Here is a 24,991-nt window from a genome sequence, read left to right on the forward strand (position 1 = left end):
TATATGCAGGTGCAAGATTATGATCACTCTTTTATTGTTGACAGAATTAGTGTCTGAGTGCTGATATTGATAGATTGGATGTTGTGGAGGATTTTCTGTTGAGAAATCTTTATTAGCAGTGTATCCAAACATAATGAAAAATCATGAACTTAGCTCCTCACGCTGTTCGCTTTCTTCCGGATCTCTGTAAAGCTCGAGCAAAGTTTTTGTGCCAGAGCGGAGTTTTTCAGAGCAGACTGGTTCTAAGAGTGAGGCAGGAGCTCAGGAACAGGAGCTTTTCCCCCACTGCTGGCTCGGTGTCGTGTGTGCTCCCCTGCTCGGGCTCGTGCTGTTTGTCAATATTCCGCCACGTCCTGCCGCTGACCTCGGCGTGGATCTTCGTCCCGCAGGGACCTGGTTGAGAGTGAAAGTCCTTTTCTTCCCAGGAACACTCATGGGTGTTAGAGGCAGAGGCTGATGTTTAAGGGGTTCTCTAATGACCTGAATTAAGGTGGTTTTTCCATGGGATATTTCAGTGCATTCGTGAGTAAATCACAGACATTGGGTTTGGTTGAGTCCAAGGTCTGCAGAATTCTCTGTGCTCAGGACTTAATACTCAGTTTTATGAACTTTCATTTTCTCTTTTCAAACTACCTGTAGTCTTTCAAAGCAAGGACATGACCAATTACCAGAGGCTGTAATTTTTTTTTTCCCTACATGATTTACAAGTTCTTTATATTGGAAAGTTATTGACCTAGTCTGGGGATCAAAACCAGGTGAGGTGCATCCCTGCTGGAAAGCAACCACAGGCTCATACAACATGAAAGAAACTGAGGCTGGAGGGCAGGGGACATATCGTGGAACAATGCTGTGTTCCCACATAAATTTAAAAATTATCAATTCACTTAATAACAAAAGTAATCTATTAACTAAAAACAACAACAAAAAAGGATGGCTGTGGATTCTGTACCTCTTACTCCCCTGCTGTGGTTTTTTGTAGTTAACAATACAGAGAATGCTTTTGATTACTCCTTTAATGTGCACTGCTTAAGGTTTTAATGGGAAATCTGAATTAAGGACATCGAAACCTCTGCAGGCCTGACCTGTGTATCCATAAAATTGCATACATAAAAAATTTGTATGCAAGACTAATTGCTGCACACATTGTAGCACTCCAGCCATTAGCACCGATTAAAAATATCCTTTCCTCTATAAACTTGTCTTCACACTTAAAAGTATTTCCACAGTTACCTGCAGGTTGGTCTGATGAGCCCTTCTCATATGTATACAAGTGGGTTTAAAATAGAGAGCATAAGGGGAGAAAGAGAACTCTTGAAATACAGGGGAAAAACCACTTTTAATAAAATGAGAAATCAACTTCTAGAAAAGGGCAGAGAGGAACAGAAAGGTCTGGCAAATAACAGAATAAAAGCAATCTTAAATTTTTTTTATGAAACCTCACCTAATTCATTTCAAGTAAGTGTCTCAAAGCGTCCTTTTAAAATATCACCAACTGCTAAAATCGAATACTGTCATTTTATTGTAGTAACTGTAGGTTTACTTATTTCATAATTGGCTTGGCTAGGGAGCTCACCTGGAGGGATTTTACCAGTAGCCATTCTTATCAATTTTTTAATAAATCCCACAGATTGAGTAAAGTAAATAATGAATGGCATAGTACTTGGTAGGTCAATATTTAATTTAATATAGGTTCTGGGAAGCTCACATTTTACATGCAGATATTACTATGGTTATTTCTTAAGTAAAAAAAGAAAAATAGATTATATTTAAAGGTAAGGGAGTAGAATTTGTAGGGTTATTCTTGTAAAATTTAGTTCATATTAGTGTTTCATAGCTTCAGATTAATAGAGGATGTTACGGGGGTGTGCTGACTTCAGAAAACACCAATAAATTTTCTGAATCTCAAGAGCTATTCAGTTGGTATCAGTTCCTACAGGCTCATTCAGCAAGTGTGCAAGGAGATGTTCAGCCACAGGGTAACTTCAGTATGATTTAAGCACAGGCATAAATACCATTCCAGTTAGAGAGAAACTTAAGTTTTAGTAGAAGTTTATTTTAAAGTTAATAGTTCTTCTTAATTGTATTTCAACTTAATATTCTCAAGTTGTTTCTTTATGGACATATTTGAATACTATCAAAGGACAATTCCCTCTTCATCAGTAGCTTAAAACATTCCACATAAAATATTTGGGCTGAAGGAAAGGTTTTCTTGCAAATGACATCTTTCAAATAGTATTCTTTATTTATATACTATCATGGTAACTTGACTGTAAGGAATTTTTTTTTTTTTTTGAGTTTTGAGTTTTGAAATTACAAAAGACAATAAATATCAGTCTTTAATGCTGCAGGTCTCTGATAATTAGTGCATAATCATAATTAGCATCTTATCATCTGAGTACTTCAAAGGAGAAAAAAGCAACAAACACCTCAGAAAAACTATTCAAATGCTACAGACTGAAGAGGTAACATCTCATAGTGGAGAGATTTATGTGGTCTATCATAAAAAAATTAGTTTTTCTACAGTTATTAATCACCCACATCTGTTCCTAATGTTTCCACATGACACCATTGACTATAGTAAAGAAGCTGCTCCAGATGAAAAAGGGTAAATTAGCACTGGTTAAAAAATGAACATCCATAAGAAGAGCCATGGTAACTTATATTCAGGTTTTTTTCCTGTTTTGAGAGCTATTTTGTGGCAATCTGTTGTTCAGAATGGTAAATCAGAGTAAGTCCCCCAGGTGCTGGGTATGACCCCCTTCAGGGGGAGAGGGGTTACAAAAAGCTGTCAGCATCCCAAAGCCTTTGTTGGGAAGGCTGAGAGAACTTTTGTGAGGAGGGTTTGCTTCTTTCTTTTGTGAACCCTTTAATATTGGCAGTTTCTTCCTTCCCAGTTTTAGGGTGAATTTGGTTTATTTATATTAAATTTCATCTGCCTTTTTTTTTTTTTTTTTTTTTTTTTTAATTATTTTCCATTGGGTCCATTGTTCAGCCTCTTTGTTTACTTTGTTTCCTTTGAAACTGATTTCACGGAAATGAAAGAATGTTGTCCTCCTGGACAGTTCCTAATGATTTGTGCTTATGTCCTGGGGCCTCTGTTGGTGCTGCCTGAATCCTCTTCCAGAGCAGACTTTTGCTGGAGTGGTAGTTCATTCACTCCATGATGAATAAGTACCTGTCGTCACTATAAATTAAAACTAACTAAAACTAATTCAAAGAACAATTATCTAATTGCTACACAATTGCTGCCAGAGCTAAACAAGGCCGGGCAAGACCCTGAACTGTCCGGATGATACAAAGCTTGTAATCAGAGAAAAGCTATGTCTTGTCTTTCCAACAGAGCCAAACACATTTGTACTTGGAATTTTTTTTTTTTTTTTTTTTTTTTTTTTTTTTTTTTTTTTTTTTTTTTTTTAACATGGAAGCAGGGAGCCAAAATATATGTGTAAATCCATTAAACAAAATATAAGGTGGGGTCACTACAGTTGCTAAATCCTGGCAAATCTCAAATTTGTAAATAATCACTGCTGTTGTTTTATAAAGGCAGAACATAACTACTGTAAAAAGCTTTTATAACATAGGAGACATTCAGCCGTAGTTATCTCAAAGCTCAGTCCTCTAAAATGTAAATTCTAGTTTCATTTCCTTGATAGCAAGAAATTTGAAACATTTCCTATGTTTCAAAATGTAAAATATATATTTATAAGGATATAATATATATAACTATAAGGATTTAACAGTGGTTTCCCATTTTTTAATTGCCTAAGCAGAGTTTGTCTATTCTGTACCTTAAAATATGGCAAAGGCAATGAGCAGCAAGGTGACATTACTAAAGTTATTTCATTTAAAAAAGAAACAGCTTTTGTTTCTCTACTGATCCTTTAAAACACTGTTATTAAGCATTGGGAGGTGAAGATATCAAATGAAATTGCAGGAAGTCCTGAGGTCCTTCAGGAGGGTACAGTCTGTAGGAGGCCTCATACAGCTACAATTTCCTGCAGAAAAAGCTTTTTCTCTCAACAGGTAAATCAGTCACTTTGTTCCAGTGTTAGCCAAAATCCTGCAGGTGTTTTAGTATCATCATCCCCAACAAAGAGACCAGGACACAGTTAAATATAGAATTTAGTGAAGTTAGTGTAAATAATTGTTTTTAGACACAGGGGCAGGAAGGACACTTAAGTACAGCCTTGCCTTTGATGCAAAACCACTTTGTATACTTTTATTTTTGGTGTATTTGCCCATAGCCAGAATTAGCCTATCCCAACTCTTTTCAAGTTTGAAGCAACTGGAACATGACAAGACACTGCTGCCTCCCAAGGGCCCAACAATCTGGACTTTGGATAGGCAGGTTGGATCTGAAAGTCTGTGTTTATACTTAAAGGTTGGATCTGAAAGAAGTCTGCCCTTATAACAACCTGAGGCACGGCAGGACTCTCCTGGGGCAGTTAATCATCACTGGATAGAAAACACAGCAGCAACCCTGCTGAGTGGAGAGCCTTGTGGGATATCTCATTGGAAATGCTGAACAGTGTCTTAAAGGTTTCCTTTGTTTGGACATCGTTCATTCCAGTCCAGGTGTCAAAAAGCCTGACTTTGTAGTGGAAGGACACAAGTTGTTGTTACAAAGTTTGAATTCACCTCTTTTATTAGGTTCACGTTCTTCTGATCCGTAGGGAATCTTTAATGTTCAAGGGGCTGGTAGAACATGCCCTCACAGAAGCTGGGATTGGGATGTCCTTGGGGAAGCATGAGATGGGGCCGTGAGTCCTTTCAGCACAGCTGTTTGGTGGCTGTGCTCTACAGAGCAAAGTGGGATAAACACCAAGCATGGCTCCTTTATTAACTGGTGAAGACTTTGATACTGCTTGATTAAATGCAAATATCCACTTAAGTAAATATTGCTGTGATTAACTGGTTAGGGACCTTGATTCTACCTTGAATGTGATGGTCAAGGATATTTTGTAAAATATCCATTTCTAAATTTATTTTTAATGTCCTCTCTTTCCAATAAACTTTAAATCACCCAAATTATACATTATAATTATCACCTACATGGGATGCTTGTCAGAAGAGCCAGAAGATAAAGTAGTTACAGAGCTATCCTTTCTCTATTAATTTTCATGGCAGATGCATGATTAAAATTTTGTGTAATGCCAGAAAGCTTTGATGCCCAAGAAAATTGATTATATTGTATTCCATTTTATTTTTTGGGTGTGGGGTTTTTATTTTGTTTTTACCCCCCAAACCATCTTTATGAAAATAAGTAACTTCTCTATTTTGGCTTCTTACTTATTGACAGGGCAGGTTTCCATTGCACTTCTACCTTCTGAAGGGAAAGCAGGTCTACACCATCAGAGTGTTATGACTGGCCCGGGGGCAGCAGAGTTTATTTCAGCCAATTAAAATAACAATTACTGTTAGAGACACTAATAGGAACACCCTTTTGCTCGTTAGTTCTACAACCCAGATGGTATGATTAAAACATCTCTGAATTATTGTGTTGTACCGATTGCCCGCTCTCTAGAAGAATTTTTTTACTAAAAATATGGTACAAAACTCTTTCCATTTACATGATGGTTTTCAGTTTCTTTGCCTAAAAGTGGTATGTTAATACAACCACACCTGGAAGTCATATTATCTCATGTAAAATAAGATAAAGTTGGCTGGACTCTTTGCATTATTTTATTTCATTGTATTTTATTTTATTTTATTTTTATTATATGTCTTTGCATATAAATTTATATAATGTTATATAGAAAAGCTATGTTGACCCAGCTGAGCATGGCTGCAGCTTAAACAGTGAATGCAATTCACAATACATTTGCTCAATGTGATGGTTGGAGTTTTGCAGAAAAATGTGTTGGAACACATTTACAATATCACTGTTTTGTATTAGTGTGTACCTTGTCTGAGCTGTGGACTTGGTTATTTCATTGGGCTTGCTTTTATTTTGTGTTAAAAGTTCTGCAGGGGCTTGGTTATGTTGAAGCCGGTTGGGGTAATTTCAAACACTTGAGTACATTTGAAGATCAAACAAATAGAAAAATAGTCCTTAGAGTTTGATCTTATTAAGTCAGAAACAACTTCATTAAGAAATGGGAAGATGTTTATTCTTCTTTGAGATCCATAGAGTTCAAAGAACAGTTTAAAACTACTCATGTATTGATCATTGTCATGATGGTTGCACCCAGTCCCTGTTTTATGAATGACTGTGGTGGAGTGCAGCAAAGAGAAATCTGAACATCTTTGTCTCTACTAACTTCTCTATCTTAGCAATTTTTCCTGTGAAAAAGCATTGTCAGGATAGGTGATCCATTGCTGGCTTCTGTACCTCCAGCTTACTGTTCCATGATGCTGGGGATATTTTAGGATCTAACTGCATTTAGTTTAGGAGGCTTTAGAAAATTTATTAGTACAGGTCTACTTGGAGTTCAAGCTTGTTATCAGTAATAAATATTGTTTTAACCCTGCTTTCTAAAAATTCACAGAGTGTGATTTACTAATTCACTTATGTATGCCACATTAAAATCGTGTCTCATTTTAAAATGCTATTTGTCATCCAGGTATCCTTGTTCACAGTTGTTTTCTTCGGCTTTATTGATGCTCTCTTAATGTCTAGTCAAGAAGTCTTGTAACACTGCATATCTCACAATGGCATTGCAGAGATATGACTGTAGTACATTCTGTTAAGAAAAAAAAACAAAACCAAAACTATGGTAAATGACCTTGGTGTATCCTTGTACCCAATTATGTTATGCTAAGATAGCATTGGTGTCAGTCTTCAAGAAATATATATTTAGATTATCTTAAGTAGAAAGGATTTGTATAAAGGATGTCTATCCTTTTCCTTGATAGGGTTTAGACAAGAAATAAAATTAATAATCACACTTGAAATTGTGTGAGCAAAGCAAGAAATTAGTAGGTGGTCTCAGGGTTCAATATTATTTATATTTCTGCGTTAGGGGTACAATAATTCCCGCCATGTGTAGCAACATGATCTATTTGTAGAATAGAGAAGTAGTTGTTCATTCACACAGACAGATACGCTGGGTTTTTTTCCCTATATAATTTAAAAAGGAACAAAAATCTCAAAACAGGGCAGTATTTATTGCTTGTATGAGTTTGACTTAGACCACAGGACAAAATGGTTTTCCCATTCTCTAATACAGATGTGCAACCTTGTGAACGTCCATAACATCATCCATTCCAATGCAAATATCCTTTGGATAGTCCCATTTTACTGGGTGTGGGAAATCTATGGCCTTCAATCCTGTGCGTTCACGTGATTCCAATTTAGGTGGCAGCTCCCAGAAAGGTGCTCAATGATGTGCATGGGCACTCCCAGGGTTCTGACCAGGGCTTTTAGCCGAGCAGCTGCGGCTGCAGCCAGGCACCAGCTCCCTGTGAGCGGCTGAGAGGAGCAGCACCCGTGCCCGGAGCGAAGCGCAGCCTCCTGCTCCCTGCTCGGCACAAATCTCCTGCTTGTTCTGCCTTCTCTGGGGCACCGCTGCACACGGGCGTTGCTGAGATTTCAGGTGATGTTTGAACGAGAAGCGGAGAGGCTGGATAGACGCTCTGGGAGGGAAGAAGGAATGAGGTAGAAAATAAAGAAGAAGCACAGGCGTAATACTCTAATTAGCCTTGTCCTGCTTCTACCAAGCTGTTCTTACATCTGAGCCATCTGCTGAATAATTTGAACCACCTCCTTGTTACTGGACAGAGTTGAGAAAAAAAATCACATTCCTTAAGAGTTTTCATGCCCATTGGTTTGCCTCATTTGCATCTTATCCTTTCAGAGTGCCACTGAAGCTCACCATCCAAGTCATTTTAAGCGAATTTTTACAGTGACTATGGATTTTTATTCAGTTTTGTTTTGATTTTTGGGCGGGTTTTTTTGCATTATTAGCATTGTTGTGTTCTAAAGGGTCTTCTATGCAGATCAATTTTGAATTTATATGTATGGCCACATTTGTCCTTTAACAATTCTCATACTGAAAACCACGGGCATGCAACTTTTTTTTTTGATCTAGAGCTTTACTTTGATCAAAATCCATTTCTGGATTTAAAAATATCTGGAGTTTATGAGTATGTGGTGTCACTCTATAAATGGCTGGAGAGGTTAAACACTTGCAGCATCAAAAGTGTGCATTTTTAGATGGAATTTGTGATACTTGGGCTTATAAAATCATTTAATCTTTCATGGCTAGACCAAGAAGCCTCTATAATCAAAGTTCTGTTTTCCACAAATGGTTAAAATTAATCTGCCTAAATAAAGGACTGAGATACTGCAAAACTCACCCAGGGGGTATCTGTCATTAATATATTTAATACCTAGACCCAGAATATATTCAGTGTTGTCAGTAGCAGCTCTTAATCCTTTCAGCAGATCTGGAGTTTCTTTTCTACCCTGGTCATTGGTGAAGCACAGTGCCTTCTTTCAGATTGCAAGACTTGAAATCATTGAAATTTTGGGACCCATGGATCTGAATTTTAATTGAAAGATAAGGGATTTCTCTCCCTTTTCAAAATCCTTATTGACTATCTAATGTTGAATATGGACCACAGACTGTCAGGCTTCCCAAGTGAATGTACTGTAAACTGAAAAGATATTTCTGCACTCTGTCAGCTTCCTTCTTTCTCTCCCATTAAATCTTCATAAATTTCCACTGTATTGTTTCAAAGAGGGTGAAGCTCCTACTCCTGCAAAATTCATAGTCTGGTAGCTTAAGGAATTGGCATGATAATTATGCTCTACTCCCTTATTTTTTTTCTGCTTTTGTTTCCCTTTTTTTCCTTTTACTTTTTTAATTTTAAATGTGGGAGTTTCTGGATTCAGTGCCTTTGGCACTCATAAGTTTTCTGTGTCAGCCTGGCAAGCTGGTGACCTAAAAGTGCTGTTACAGCTGTAAATTCTTGCTGCAGATAAACTGCTAGCCTTTTCTTTTATCAACAATGAACAAAAGCAGGAACAGCCAAAAAAAAAAACCACCAACACAGAAAACACAGAAAATATAAAGTGTGTGTAAAATACTTTGAGCATACATATTTTGCAGAGGAAATGACCAAACCTTCAACTTATCTGAGGAGTTCAGTTATTTTCTACTCTTTTAATAGAAAAATAACTCTAAGCCTGAGAGAGGTGGATATGTTTATCATGTAGTACTGATTTGACTACTTTTTGTACACCCTTGTTTCTGTTATTGTCAGTCACTGGCATCCTTGAGTTTCTACTATTCTCTTGTATCCTATGGATCTATTCTCTGTGTGTCCAAAAAGGCGTGCTATTTCCCCCTATATTCTTCCTCATAAATACTTGAATTTGTTAACACTGTTAACATTCAGAAAGACTAATAACATTGAGCTTTCTCCACCCTGCAGCAGCTGCTTATACCTGATTTTATTTAAATGAAACTATTGCATTCACAGAAAAGAGACTTAACATTTCTGAGTCGGCTGTTACGTTGTATTCTTCCCCTGAAACTCTGAGGATCAGGTTTGTCTGAGCTTTCTTTGTGGTAATCACGGATATGCTGCTGTATATTGTGCCCATAACTGACTGTGGCTTTGACTCATGTTACTGTTGAATGAGGACCATTTTTAAGGCAGAGAATCTTTTTGTGACATCCGTTCCTTGAGGATGCATTCCCCTCTCTTGAGGTGGAGAGGGGAATGATCCACAATGTGTATTTGGTACTTAAGGCTGTGTGAAGCACCAATGTAAGCAAGAATCCAGGAAATTATTAGACAAGATTTTCCTTTTCTGCACAGGCAGAAAAAGTACATAAAAGCCTATAATGTATTGTTCATGTGGATGTGGGATCACTGAGCAGTTTGAGTGTTCTGATTTGCACAGTAAATAATATGTCTGCTCAGCATTACAGTAAGGCTTTTCACCAATATTAGCAGTTTGTGATCAGATTTCTTGGTCACTGTTAGGAGAGATAAGCAGCCAGATGTACTGCCACTTTGAACTGTGGCAGAAAAAGGAATCTGCATTGTAATTTAAATATACTGTACTGACAATTATAGTTTCTATTATGTAACTTATCCATGTTATGAGTATGGAATGAAAATAAAATAATAATATGAAAAATACCCCAAATCAGCCGGGGAACATTCCCATAACATTCATGCTAAATGAGTGATTTTGCTCCATAAAGCTATTTTTCTTCATGGGTTCTGATGATCCTAGTAATTGGTGCGCTTCATTTTGAGATATGTGTGATGCATTGTGCAAATGTGGGTGGATGTTCCTCATGTATGTCTTGAAAAATTGTGATCCAAGGAATTTAATGTCCTCATAATTCAGAGGATTAAATTTCAATTTAAATTGTTAAATGCTTTGGAAATAAGTATCAATATTGTTGAAGTAAACATCATGGTTTGCATCCCTGATGTGCTGAGCATGTTAGAATTGTTGAAGATAAAGCATTTGATGGGAATCTACCTCAACATATGGTTGTTCTGATACAAACTGTTAGTTGCCTTAATGAAGAGATAAACCTTTTGAATACCCCTATGACAATTTGCACATCTTCATTAAAGTCACTATGCTGCATGTGTTTGTAGAAGGTCTGGAATTTTTCCATTTTCTATGATTTTCAATTTTCTATAATTTTCCAACAGTATGCCTTGGCTTTGGAAAGTATTCAGAAAAAAGAGCAATACATACTTTAATCTCTCTTTCCAAATCTGAAGTTACACGAACAATGAAAGAGCAAGACAAAATTCTGTCACTGTCCACTCAAATATGTATGATTAAAGTTTACATTTAATTCATGGCATTATCAGTAGTCACATATTAAAATCTGAATTAATTCAGAAAGCAAAAAACTTGGTGCCCACACCATTTAAGTGAACTAATGTAAAAGGTGCTGTACTTCTTAAATCCCTATATAAAGAATATAAAGGAGTGTAAACCAGACATCTGCATGATTAAGATGGTTTCCAATAGCAAAAGTTTTTGTCAGATGCTAACCCCAATATCGATTTTTTTTTTTTTTTTTAATAAGATATTTGGGGTTTTCTCTAACTTTAAGATAAATTTATCAAGGTGGTGGGAGTCATTACTTTGAGGTTAGTCCATGCTTATTATAAACATATCTGCAGCCTCAGGGAAAGCAACCAATCCATAGCAATTGAATGTCTAGAGGCAGCAAGATGGGAAGATGATGTAATTAGTACTGCATAATGAGTCACATGATGGAAAAAAAATCCTTACATGACTCTGTTTAGCCTGAGAGGCCAATGTGGTTGTGTATGCTTATTGTATTTTTCCATTTTTTCATTATTTCATACTTATGTATCTGATCAATTGAATGAATTAATCTAATTATTGGTACACGATGTAATCACCACCCCAGGCCCTCTTTGAATGGCTTTTTTGGGGCTAATTGATAGACTAGTTTGTTTGGGAATTACTGGAAAGTCATGCTGGGTTTTGTATATTTGTGGTATTTGGATTGAAATTTATTGTATTTACTTTTTAATAGTCCAGCATTTATCACCATCATTTCCCCAGGAGACTAAGCTAACAAGCTCATAGTTGGCAAGGTAGATTTTGGGGGAGGAGCAAACTCCATGTATAATTCCATGTATGGCTCATGTTCAAAAGAATTGACATTACATCCACACATGACGCTGTGTAGCTTGGAATTCATCGGAAGAAAATTTTTGACCATTTACTGGGTTGAATTTTATTGTACAAAATAAAAACAATATTGTAAACAATGATTTGAGCAATATGAAGCAACTATAAAATGTGACAGAGGGGTGGTATTTTCCAGAGAAGTACCTATATTGTGTATTAGATGGGCAGAGTGGAGTCTTGGGCCATTTGGTAGAAGCCTTTTGCCTACTTTCTTTCTGGAATAGCTTCAGTGTGTTTATAGCATCTGGTTTTGATAAATGGTGCACTGTGTGGAAATGTAACCGTGCTGCTCCATAACACAGACAGTATGAGAGACTGAGCTGTCTCCAGGGTTAGTTCCTTCCTGTGAGCGGGGGCTCATGGATGGACACATGGGATTTTTGGATCCACACATCCCTCCCGTGCAAAGCTTTGCCATCCTTTGGACATTGATAACAGAGCCAGCAGTGCAGTTTCCAAAGCTCCATGTGCATTGCAGAAGCTACATTGAGATAAATATTAGGAGATGATGTATATTATAATATTGGAACTTATGTATTCGCATACAGATTTTTTAAATAAACACTTGGGTACTCCCTCAGATCATTGTGCCACAGAAAACCTTTTAAAACTGTGGCCTAAAGAAAGTATTTAACCTTGAGGAGAAGCCTGAAGTGTTAACACTAGATATTCCCCAAAAGACATTTCTTTATGGGTTTATAAATCCCCAGCTTTAGGAGTAAAGTACAGGGCACCTATCACAGAACACCAGGTGCGCACTGCAATGAGTCTTGAGGAGGTCACACATTTTAGCCACTAGATGAGATATCCATGCACATTACCATCAGAAAGTACCAAGCACTTCTTCTTGCAACATGCTTTCTGTGACCCTGATTTTCTGATTGTTCAAAAATAGAAGTCAAATTGAAAATTTAGACAATAAATCTAATGACTTTTTTTTTCCCCCCATTTCTGTGTTTCCTTGTCTTTTCATTTAGATGTAATCACTGCAATGGCAGACTGAGGGCAAATGAAATTAAACCAGTTGGGTGAATTAGCTCAGCAAGGGACGGTTCACAGGAGAGTCTTTATCTACTCTTTCCACAGACTGTGTGAGCATAATTGCAGGTAAGGGCACTGGCTAAATTTTCTTCAATAGAACAATTATAATAAGAATTATAATTAAAGGTCTGATATTATGCTCATGACTAGATATTTGGATCAAAATTGTACATGCACTAGCTTGAAGCGTGTTCTAAAAATGTATTTGATTAAATTTATATTTTATTGCATCCCTTCAGGGGTATGATTATGCAGCCAAAATTACTCAGTTAATTATAAAATTATGTTTATAAAAACTGGATATTTTATTAGGTATTTCAGACTTTGAGTGCACTGCTTTTATGTTTTTTATATTGAGGTATTGTTCAAAAGAGAGTTCATATATGCATATCTCTGCATATTACAGTACTGTGCTTGTAACACTTTTCTCAGAGTAATATATATGATGTACCATAGCATGAATTTGAGGTACCCAAGACCTTTTGAAAGGCCATGGCAGAATCAAGCACTTAATTAGTCTGTGACAACAGCAATCTCATGGAAATGTCTCAGTGCTGTGTGTCACAGTGAGAATGAAGACATTTATTACTCTGCACATAATGCTGTGCCAGATTTTGTGATAGCTAATAAGACAAAATCTTATTTGTCACTGCTGCAAATACTGTGGAAGAGGGCTAATGCTTTTGCAAAATACCTTAACTCAGATCATCTCTAGCTAAAACCAGCAGAGAATATGAAAATTGCTCAGTGGCCCCTATAAAGTTTCATTTTATAATAGTCTAATCTAGAACCCAGTGTGCAGATTTTGGAGAGTGTTTTGCTTACAGAGAAGAGATACATATGAGGATTTAGCTGACAGTAGGGCCAGGTAGTTTTCTGCTACAACACATTGGTGAGGCCTTTGAACCTGGAAAAAAAAAAAAAAAAAAAAAAAAAGACAGTAAATAGCAGGTGACATTTTCAGTGTGAGCCATCATGTGTTACATTTTCAACACACAGGGCTCTACTTCTGAATGTGTAGCAAGCACATAAGTGGTTTTTGAAAACCCTGGAACTATTCTCTAATTTTTCTTGTGTATAAAACGTGTTTCTTCTTTGTAGAAATCCCTGACAGAATCTAGAATGGACGAGTGAATTAGAAAGTTTACAGAATTAAGTGATAATGTATTTAATGTGCAATATATTTTGTGTGGCTATAGGAAAATAATTGTGCTGATTTGAAATCATAGTTGAACCAGTAATCCGTGGCTTGACTTAGCTCAGCTAGAGAACGATCGGTACCTTTGCATATTCTAAATATTTTTGTGAAACAGGTTACTTCTGTTGAAGAGCTCTTATATCCTCATACTGCTAATGAAAGATATGCTAAGACAGAAGTTTCAGTGAGCATCTTGTTTTATCTTGTTTTTATAGCTTTTCTGTGCAGGGATTTAACAGAGCCTTGATTTCATGTGTCTTTTAAGATATTTCATGGAACATATTGGACAAATTTGGTGGTATACCTAAAAATTGGAATTTGTTGTAGTTAAAAGAACATTAAAACTGAAAAATACGATTCCGGCCTGAAAGTAAGGATTCAGTTCTGCACAGTCCTGGTTATCCCTAGGCCTGGTAAATTCAGTTTCCCATTTCTGTTAATTATGTGTGTGTAAGAGTGTGTAAGGAAGGTGGGAACACCCCCAGAACACAGCTGCTGTTTTCTGAAGCTGAACTTTTGCGACGCACCTGCGTTGTGAGGAGCTGTTTTCCTTGGAACACCTGCTTGCTGCTCTCCCCTATTCTCTTTGTGAATATCTAACAAGTGGAGAGAAGCTGGAGATTATTTTTTCCTTCAGGGATCAGTGAGGACAAAACCAAAAATATCTTAGCAGGATGAAAACAGCAAGGGCTGAGTATAAGTAGATGAGAAGGTTTCCCAACTCTTTTGTTCATCATCAGAAGTATTCTAAGTGATCTTTTGATATGAGATCCTTAAAATATATCAGAAATGCCTGCATTTCTTTTCTGAACCCTCATTCTACAAACCCAACTGCTGTTTTATTTGGTCCACTTTAACTCGAAGGTTAGAGGGGCAGATAAAATCCAGGTTCTTTCTAGTCAAGGGAGTCTCGTTTTGTTTGGGGGTGTTTTGTTTTCAGCTGTGAATGGTAATTATAAGATTGATATAATGATGTCTGGTGGTAAATACCTTTAACTTTTTTTCCCTTCTAAAGAAGGTATGTTCAAATATAGAAAAATGAAGAGGCTTTACCATACATTAAAGCATTTCTGGTTGAACGGTATTATATGTGAAATTCCAAAAAAACCCCCATGGATTATATATAAAACACCTTTAAAAATTGGGATGCTAACTTTGTGTGTATATATATATACAACATCTTGTGCTTTCTGTGTACAAATGGAACAGCATTCATAGCACCATTAACAGCACTGTTGGTTTACCCAGTTTGTAGATGTCTCTCTAAAATATACGTGTTTTTTTTATATTTGCATTCTCAGTGCTAATATCAACAACATTATAGAGCTAAAATTTTATTAGTTCACAGTCTCACAAACATTATACTACCTCAATAAACAAGGAGGATTGCAAACTAGTACTAAAGAATGAATAGTAAGAAAATAGGAATTCTGATGCCCTAGATTCTGGAATTAATTATGCAAGCCAACTCCTGTTGCTACAGATGGAAGGCTATAATGTCTAGATTCAGAGATGTGTAGGTGCCTAACTCCCATTGAATTCAGATGAGAATTAGGTTCCTAACTACCTTTCTGAATCTGGGATAAAGTGATTTCAGCAGCATTCGGTGTCATTAGTGTGGAATTTCTGCCTGCTTCAATGCAATTATTTTGCATTTACTGTGTCTTAGTAACAATAAAACTCTGGCCGCAGAGTTAATTTGTTGACTTTAAATGGTCTGTGATTTTACCCTTTTGAAAGAAAAATCTTGTGAAAGAACCCAGTTGAGAAAGTGCATTTGTATCTGAAGGAAAAACATTCTTCTCCAAGTTGCATCCCCATGCCTTGCTTGGATTGCTTGCAGCAATTTCAAACATTACTGCAGAGTCTGACTTAGAATGCAGAGGGAGCAATGTATTTATATATTAGTGAGGCCTTTCATTAAATCTTTACTTTTAAAAATAATTGGTTCTTTTAATCTATAATGGAACATGGACTTACAGGCTGTCTGTGATTAAAATTAAACCTTATTTGTCTTTTAATATGGTGCTATGTTCATCTGTAATTGAGTGGGGATCGATGCCAGCCGTGTGATGGGCAGTAAGCTTATCCAACATGACGGAGATAGATTTCAGGGAAGACAGACTTTGCTGTTTCTGTGTACAAGTGGGATGAGTAGACCATATCAGCAACATTTAATTATTCTGTAGGTAATTATTCATTTGAGGGACACAACTTTCAGAGCAGTATTGGAATGGAAGGAAGACCGATACAATTACTGTTTGGCTAAGTACACTGTTTGCACTGGTAGCTGGGAAGTCATAATGAGCTTTTCATTACATTTGAATAAAGGAAAGTTTTATGTAATAATAAAGGCCCGGACTAATGTTTAGCAAAACAATACTGACTTGGAGGAAAAGAAAAATATAGAAAAAGAAACCAAATTATAGATCAGTATCATGGATTCGCTGGGGTTTTTTTTTTCTCTCTTTTTGTTAAGATCCTTTGGTCTTTCAGAATCATATAACAGTTTGAGAAGGACTTCTGGAGGTTAAGTAGTCTAACCCCTTTGTTACAGTTGTTCTCTTCAGATCAGGATGTTCAGGGCTTGTTCAGTTGAGCCACAGAATCACAGTCTTGAACACCTTCAGTGTTGGAGATTCTCTGTCCTCTTTGGGCATATTTGACCACCCCCATGGTAAAACCAAATAATTTTCTCTTAATATCTAATCATGATTTCCATGTTCCAACCTGTTCTCTTTGCCTGTCAGTCTGCACCTCTCAGAGTGCAGGGAGGTGCAGAGAGCAGCAATGTTCCTCCTTAGTGCCCTCTTCTTAACGCTGAACAATGATGCCTTTCATGTATTCCATAGCCCTTATCCCCTCCCATCCTGTGGTCTCATTCCAGTGTGTCAGTAGCTTTTACTGCTAAGGCCTTTGCTAAACTTCAGTGGTTTCCTCTCAGGCCATGTCTGCAGCCTGTCCCAGTCCCTCAGGACAGCAGCCCTGGCCCCCATACATTGACTGATGGCCCTCAAAATTTGTTGACATCCGCAATTCTGCTGGGAGTGCACTTTGTCCTCTCATGTCCTGCATTAATGAGGGCAATTCCCAGTGTTAGTCCCCACACTGACCCTGAGGGACACCACTGTGTACAGATTGTCAGCTGCACTCTCGGGCACTGTGGATCCTGGCAGTCCAGTCAATTCTCCACCTGCCTTGTTGTCCACATCTCCAGCCTTCACTCACCAGCTGGGTGACAGGACAGCTCCAGGAGACTGTGCCAAAAGCTTTCCTTCAGCACCCTCAGACACATCTCACATCATCCCATGAATCTCTGCATGTCCAAGCAGGCTGAGCAATCTTTATATTTCTGTTCCTCTGCTGTGGGTACTGCTTCACTCCCACAGCAAAAAGTGGAAGGATGTACTGCCTTCGAAGCTGAAAGGAAATCAATGAATCCTCCCAAATGTTATGCAGACTTTCATAATGAGTATGTTTCCATCCTGCTTGAACAGTCTTACTTTAAAATGGGGTTTTGTATATGAACTATTGCTTAGGAAAACTAGTTTTCTTTTACTGTATTTTCTGTGTCTCTTGCACCATAAGCAATTTTTAGCTTTATACTGAGTGCTAAGCTATAAATATTAATATGCTACCAGTGATACTAGAGGAGATACTTAGTTTTAATAGGAATGGCTGTGAATTGGAAAGGCTGACCAGAGCAGGTATTATTTAACTGTTTAAATTTTCATCACTTTATTTTTAGGGAGCAAATAATGGTGATTCTCTCTCTCTTCCCCCCCCCTGCCCCGCCCCGTGGGAATGTTTAAATGGTGATATTACAATGGATGAGCTGTTAAACCAAATGACTTTTTGTCTTGTCTTGGATAGCTTATGCTTGTTCAAAGTTTCCCTTTTCTGTTCATTTATTTCTGAGTGTCTTTCAGCCACAGTCTACCAAATACATCCCTCTTTGTCTATCCAACTGTAATACCCACTGAGGTTACATTTATTGTTTTCTTGGTTAGTGCAATATGACATTTAATCCTCATAACTTCTTAGCCTGTCCTAGAGATGATCAGAAAAGATTTCTTCAAACTGAGAGACAAAAGTCACTAGGACTTTTGCTAATTAAAAATTTTTGGTGTAGCACTAATAGTGAGAGTAAGTAATTGTTGTGGTTTAATCCCAGCCAGCAAATCAGCCACGCATCCCCTCAGTGGGATGGGGGAGAGAATCAGAAGGGTAAAAGTGCACAAACTCATGGCTTGAGATAAAGAAAATTTAGCAGGTAAATCAAAAGCCACATGCAAGTAAAGCAAGATAAGGAATTAATTCCCCACTTTCCATGGGCAGGCAGGTGTTCAGCCATTCCCAGGAAAGCACAGCTCCATCACACGCATCAGTTACTTGGGAAGACAAAAACCATCATTAAGAGGATTCCCCACATGCTTCCTTCTTTGGGAAAGGTTTATTCACTGAGCATGATTCCCTGCAGCCTGGGGTCTCCCTGTGGTCACTCAGGGTCAGCTGTCCCAGCCCCATGGGCACCCCCAGGCTCCTCATTGCTGGGTGGGGTGAGGAGCAGGAAGAGCCTTGACTCTGTGTGAGCCCTGCTCAGCAATAAGGAAATCATCCCTGTGTTAGCAAACCATTTCCAGCACAGTCCAAAACACAGCCCGTACCAACTCCTGTGGAGAAAATTCATTCTACCCCAGACAAAACTAGCAAAGTAACTTCCTATTCAAGTCTGGAGTATCATTAGCATGAACTGCAGTTTATTTTATCTTTTTGTGATTGAACTTGTCACTCTAATCAATGTAGTTGTTTGAGCTAAAACAAAAATGTAAGAAATTTCATTTTCCATTATGATATTATCAAAAGCTACTTCATAAAGCAATCAGATGCTCCAACGGGGTCCCTATGAAGACATTTTTATAACAGCTAACATAAGTAGCTTAACTTACTTTGCTGTGTTGTTAAGAAAAACACAAAGAAATAACATAAACATTGTTTTTTCCTTCACTTGTTTCATGCAATTCTCCAGATCAATAACAAATACATACAAGGACATCCATGTGCCTCACCCAGGTCAATGGATTTAGCAATTTATAAACCTTCTCACATTCATCCTTTAGTCCAATTAATTTATTGTTTATCCATTGGAGGCCTTTTCTGAAATACCTGTGTGGTATTTTCAGACATAAAACCTTAAACCAACAATACTGGTGTTAAAATAAAGCTGTTGTAAAGTAGGAATAAAAAGTGCTCTTAAAAAAATCTCATGACTCTATGTGAGAATAAGTACAATTCTGTTATTCATACCTGACCTAAGTTTGGCTATACATTGGGCAAAAGAGCTTTTCAAAACAACTGAAACCAGGTTATTTCATGTGTTTTTTAAAGGTTTCCATAAGGTATAGAGACACCACAGAAGTTTAAGTGTGTAACCAGCTGCCATCAGAACTGGTTTTAACTTAAGTTTCTTCTGCAGCTTACTTAGCTGGCAAAGCCTAGTGCTTAGAGCAAGCAGAAAACTCCATTTATAATGCCCTCCATATTTGTTCTCACTGCAGAGAGTGAGGACCTTTACAAGATTCATCAGGTTCTAATCCAATTACAAACCAATGCCATATTTTCACAGTAACTATATTTTTATTACATCTGCATGCTCTGTTTTTGGTGAGCTAAATCAGGTCAAATCTGAGTTTGCAGCCCTTCGCATGCTGTGAGTATAAAACATTTCCAATACCTGCTTCACCTACCTAGTGGCAAGTTCTTATTCTGTCCTGATTACAGCTAAGCACCATCAATATAGCAGCTTATTTCAATAAAAGCCCCAGTGCAAGAGCAGTTGCACTGTCCTAGTCTCTGTTGCACAGTTTTACACAGTTGCACAGTTTTAGTCTCTATTTTAAAAAGTTTTGGTTAGCAAAAGGAGCTGGCACTGGATTCAGGGAAGTTTCTGAAATAGCTTTTGAACTTTTGACACAAAGGGCATTGCCAAAGGTGTCACCCCTGATGTAGTGAAGCCTATTGAATACACAGACAAGAGAGTTTCCTCCAAAACAGTCATTTCCATTTTACAATAACGATATGACACTATGCAGTACATTTCAGAGGATTGTTTTACTTCTTCAGTGGTTCAACTCACACAACATTTGGCAGCTTCTTCCTCGCCATACTTGACACATGCAGTAAAGACTTGCTCAGGAATGGAGTGTCTACCACTTAGTATTCATTCATTCTAGTCATGCAATTTTACTTATTCATGCAGTTTCCATAACATCCAAGTGATAGATTGCACATAATTTACACAGATAAATTACGCACAGCTGTGACTTCTAAAAACTTGCAACTCAGGTCAGTACTTCGAAGTTGTAGTTTGAGAGTTTCAAGAGATTTTTTTTTTTTTTTTTTCCCCATTTTGTTTTACCTGTTATATAAAATGAGGGCAGTCTAACAGAAGATAATGGATGATAAAAAATAATTAATGTAGAAAAATGTTGTGACTTTAAGAGCTTGTGATTTAACCAAGGCAGTTTCTTCGAGAGCAGTGAGGAATGCCTGCTTTCCAAGACTTGCAAAAAACCATAGTGACTTGTTTATGAATTGTTAAACATAACCTATATTTTGTATTAAGACATTGAGACATTCCTAAATGGCACATCTAAAAGGTATTGTAAGGAAAGAGGATGTGTCATTTCAGTGAACAAATTCTTTTGACAAGTTTATTCTACCTGGAGGTAAAATCTTGTGTGTTCTTGTCTTGCATTCATGGTGGTTTTCTGTAACCCTCATAACTGAATTGCATTTGTTTTCAAAAAAGATCTCTGAGAATGAGTGTCAGCTGCTCACCATAGCTAAGACTAATGGAAAAAAAAATGAAAATTAAATTCCTAGAGGAGAATGGGATAACATCAGAACCTTTATCTTCTTTAAACTAATAACTAGAAGAAACGGATCAATTAAAACTAATTAATTCTACCAAGTAAAATTAATTATCAAATAAGAGAGAAAATAATAACTTAAACATTCAGATTTTTTTTTTCCTTTAGGAATAAGTGTGTTGATCCTAAATAATCACAATGCTCTTACAAATTATTTGTAGCTGCAAAAACGGGAACAATGCACTGATGCATGATTAATGCTGTCAAACTAATCTTTCTTTCAGAAATGTACTATCTCCCACTTAGATTTTTAAGTAAGTGTGAAAGTTTTGGTACACTTAACTTCAAGAGCTGTATTCACTCCTGATAATAAATTAATTCACAAAAATAGATCGATCTGTGCTTGCAAAAGAAGCTTATATTCTACTAGAAGTTTTAATCATGGGTATGGACCATACAGATAATCAGTTTCCCGAGAAAAATGCTTAAATATTTCCTACCAGAATTATAGTGACAGAGCAAATTACCCAAAAAACTGTCTAATGCTGTAGAAAGGTTTGGGGCTTTTGAAGTTGTGTAGATGTTTCATCAGTGGTTTTTGCTCTTATCCTTTTAAGAACTTATAAATGTTTCATACTTTGAAATGACAGATTCTCTGCTCCAAAATTATTATTACTATTATTATTATTGCCGTCATTGTTGTTACTATTATTAATCTTAATTTTAATTTTCTTATTGATTATATTTTTCTTATCTTAAAAGAAAATAAATAACCCCAAGAGTTAAAATAACACCTTAATTTTTTGTCATGATTTTGGAACGAAGTATGGAATATTCTAAATTCCCAAACAGCTGTGGTGCCTTTGGCAGTGCCAATGGCTGTGTTATTTATTTAATAGCCAGGATCTAGAAGTGGAAAGTTTGGCCGCATGTCCAGCATTCACTGGTGGGAGTTGTTTCTTTCTTTCTACATCATCCTTTCCTTTGGAGGTGGGGCAAGGTAACCCAGCTGTCCATCCGCTGTGAAAACTGGCTTTTACTGATTTGCCTTTTGGCTGCTTAGTAGCATGTTATGGCAGAGCTTCTTTTCAAATCGATAGAAAGTAATAATCTCAGTTAAAGGGGTTTTTGTGAGGCAATACAAGGCGTTCTGCTGGGGGAGGTTTGTCCCGGAGGATTCAGAGAGGGGCATTGCTGAACGCTGTCACTCTCAGCTGTGACACGTGGGCTGGGTATTTCCACACTGGCAGGATCTGCCCCTGGGAGCAGCCCCTCACTTCACCCAGACACCAAGCAGAGCAGCCCCAAAGTCCCTCCTGCAATGGGAATTATCCGTTCCCAGTGCTGTGAATGTCATTACTCCACCTTACAGGCACTGGGGTAATCTCCAAAGCAATGCAAGCAATGGACACCAAATAACACCAATGTCTTCTTGCATTTGTTTCTACACTTTACATTTTTTTAGTGAGAAAACAAAGAATAGCAATCAGTATCATACTTTGAGCAAGAATGTAAGACTCTACAGTAAAAGGCTAAAACTGTTCAATCTCCAAGCAGTTGTATTTGCATAAAGATACAGTGATTGCACACTGAATCATGGTTTAATTTTTTGGTGAGTTTTCTTCTTCTTTTTTTTTTTTTTTTTTTTTTTCCCCCTAAAACTGCTCGTATTGATATTATACCATTTAAAAAGTGACCAGCAAATGCACAAATGCACATAAATGAAGAAAGAAAATTTCAGGAACTCTTACAAATCAAATAATTAGTTTCAAGGTTTTCCGTTACTTTTAAATGTCTTATTTGTCCATAATGCAAACCAAAAATACCATTTAATAATTTAAAATAAGCATAAATTCTTATTAATTTGTTGCTAGGAAGTTAAATCCTATAGAATTAATTATTTTCTAGAAGTCTTGATAGAAGGGCATACCATGATACTTATTTACTACAGCAGCTAATTCCATTCCTTACAAGAATAAATTGTCCTCTGTTCAGCATGCTTTAATAAAATTATATATATATATATATATACACACACACACACACACACACACATATATAACCCCCAAAAGTTGAAGTTGCCTTTATTGACAATGGTAATACCTACTTGTTTATGCCCAACATCAGTGAGCTCAGCCTTCATGAATTATAACTGTTGACAGTGTGAAAATACAGCCTCATAATTTTCTTGAGACTGTTATGGCATGAAGAAAAAAAATAAAAACACTAAACCAACCAGAACTTTTGCTTATTGGTATCTAAAATTTAATATGATTTTGCTATGTATATCTGTTTAGAAAAGGTCTAGTAATTTAAGAAAATAATCACTGGAACATTTCAGTTACTGCACTGAGTCCACCAAGGACAGGGGGTGTATTTTAGAAAACTCATTAGTGAAACCATCTGTTCCTCTCTCCTTCTGAGCTCTGCAACTTTGTGTGACTTCTCTACTTCCAAAATGTCTGTTCTCATCACAAAGAGCACCATCAGACTGAAGAAATCTTTCCAAGGATCATAGATGATGGATATTTCCACAGGGTTCATTCTTGCACAGAAATGCCTTGTAAAATAGCTTAAAGGCTCATCAGCCTGTCTGAAACCTGTCAATTTAGCACTGGAGCCCATTTAAATTGCAGAAATCCTTGAGGAGTTATTGGCCTCTTATAAGTTGCCTGCCCATTTTATGGCCCAATGAAAATATCAATGGTGCTGCATTTTCTGGGCTTTGGGGTTTGGGTTGGAGGTTTTTGTTTGTTTTTGGGGGGGTGGGGATTTTCTCTCATTTATTTGTTTTCTTACTTGTTTTTATTTTAGGGAGTTGTGGTTTTTTATCTGAGGTTGTTCTGCCTGCTGTCTTTCCTAGTCTGTGACAATGTTGCCTGGAGTGAAAGAGGTGGATGAGTCCCTGTCCCATGATCAGTATTCTTTGTGGGCTCTTAGGTCATGTAGAGATTAGAAAACATTGATTTAGCAAAAGAGGGATGTTATTACTGTCATACCAAGACAGTATGTTTCCTAAAAGCATTTATGCAGCAGGAATTAGTCATCTATATCTCTGTGACAGTTAAACCCAGAGAAGAGAAAATTAGTTGAGCATATTGCAATATTTTGAGTGACTGTTTGAGTAACCAAAGCCATTTGTCATTATATGAGTTAATGTAGATTTGGTCTGAACAGCTGGGGGAGAAGAAGAAAAATTTTGGAGAAAAACAGTAATTCTTTGTTATAAACTTCTGAAAAAGACATGTGGCTATAAGAAATTTAACTCCTTATCCTGAAGCTCAGTCTGACAAAGCACAGAAAATATTCTTCTCGGCACTCTGCTGGAAGATTGGTTCTCTTGCTTTCTACCAGAGAAGCACATTCTGGTGATACTGAGGGGTAGCCAAAAGGATTTAATGGATTCCTTTAAGTGCCTTAGGACAAACCTCATGCCCAGAAGGCAAACAGCTCACTACCCTCTTTTTTTTTTTTTCCTCTCTATATATGACACGTCACTGTTGATTGTGAAGTAGTGCGCTTGTTTTTATTTAGTGCTTGACCAAATGAGCAGTTAGATATGTTGCATTAGCAGCTCTTGGGGAGGTAACACTTGCTTTTAAGTTTGCTGTAGTAGCACAGCTGTTGGGCCATGAAACATCATTGGAAGGTGAGTCACTTGCTTTTTTGAGATTCATCCCTCTACGGGCATGAACAGAGCAACCACAAGCGTGTGAATGTGTCTCAGGAAGGAGAATACCTAAGACTGGCTGTGTTGCTGTTATTTATGTAGAGGTAAAAAGTTGCATAGTATACTTTTTGTAAGCAGCCATGTGAGATCCGCAGAGCAGCGTGACTAATGGCTTTCACTGGTCAGGAGCGAATAAATAAAGGTCTTCAGCAGAAAAAAATGACATTACAATGTTACCCTACATAGTGATCAACTCCCAAGAGTTGATTTTGTATCTCAATATAGAAATATTTCTTCATCTCCATGATGGGAACTGGTATAAGAACGGGTGAGAAGGTGTGTGATTCCATGGAATCATAATCACCTGTTCTGCACGGTTATAGAACTGGTTAACGTTTCTGACTTTTCAAACCCCTTGCCTGAAAAAGAGCAAATACTTTGCAAAGAAGTAAAAGTAACTTTTCTCCATCCTTTGGCTACCTTTCTGATAAATATTTTATGCTCAGTTCAGTTTCATTCTACTCGCAGTCTTTGTGGTTTGCTGTGTTAAAACACGGATT

The 24,991-nt window shown here is 37.1% G+C and overlaps 1 protein-coding gene across 1 annotated transcript in view; it reads left to right on the forward strand.

The window, feature by feature from the left end:
• The first annotated feature begins 12,636 nt into the window (after positions 1-12,636).
• TENM2 (teneurin transmembrane protein 2) overlaps positions 12,637-24,991 on the forward strand; it is a 1,092,434-nt gene continuing 1,080,079 nt past the window's right edge. The window contains exon 1 of the mRNA XM_040078601.2: positions 12,637-12,757. The gene's annotated coding sequence lies outside the window, so the exon portion shown is untranslated. The remainder of the gene's footprint in view (positions 12,758-24,991) is intronic.

The sequence above is a fragment of the Hirundo rustica genome, chromosome 14 (genome assembly GCF_015227805.2).
Source record: "Hirundo rustica isolate bHirRus1 chromosome 14, bHirRus1.pri.v3, whole genome shotgun sequence".
Taxonomy (NCBI): Eukaryota; Metazoa; Chordata; class Aves; order Passeriformes; family Hirundinidae; genus Hirundo; species Hirundo rustica.